We start from the raw sequence: 501 nt of genomic DNA on the forward strand, positions 1-501 counted from the left end.
AAAAAAAAAAAAAAAAAAAAGGGAAGAAAGTAAATGTTTTCAATGTGTTTTTAGTGCCACTGCAATCTTGGTTTCCAAACTGAGTGACAGGTTTGCTGATTTATTGTGTATCAAAGCTGAACTGGCGCACTGACGCCTGGCTCCAGTGTAATAAAAATAAAGTCCCCCTTTTGAATAGTCTCACTTGCTTTTTTTAAATTATTTTATTTTTTTAATTTCATTTTTCTTTCCCCCCCATGTCCACCCTGGTTTCGTCACTGCCCAGTGCTCTCATACTCACAGTGAGCCAGCATGGGGTGGTCTGGCTGCAGGCGTGGGTGCAGATGCAAAGATTCAGTGGGGATTTTGAAGATCCTGGGTGCTCCTGCAGGAATTTCTATCCATTCAGTAAAGGCAGGATTCAGTAGGGTTTTTGGAGATCCTGGCTGCTCCTGCAGGAATTTCTATCCATTCAGTAAAGGCAGGATTCAGTGGGGTTTTTGGAGATCCTGGCTGCTCCTG

Source organism: Malurus melanocephalus, unplaced genomic scaffold (genome assembly GCF_030028575.1).
Source record: "Malurus melanocephalus ecotype Western Australia unplaced genomic scaffold, MMel_1.1 scaffold_415, whole genome shotgun sequence".
Classification (NCBI taxonomy): domain Eukaryota; kingdom Metazoa; phylum Chordata; class Aves; order Passeriformes; family Maluridae; genus Malurus; species Malurus melanocephalus.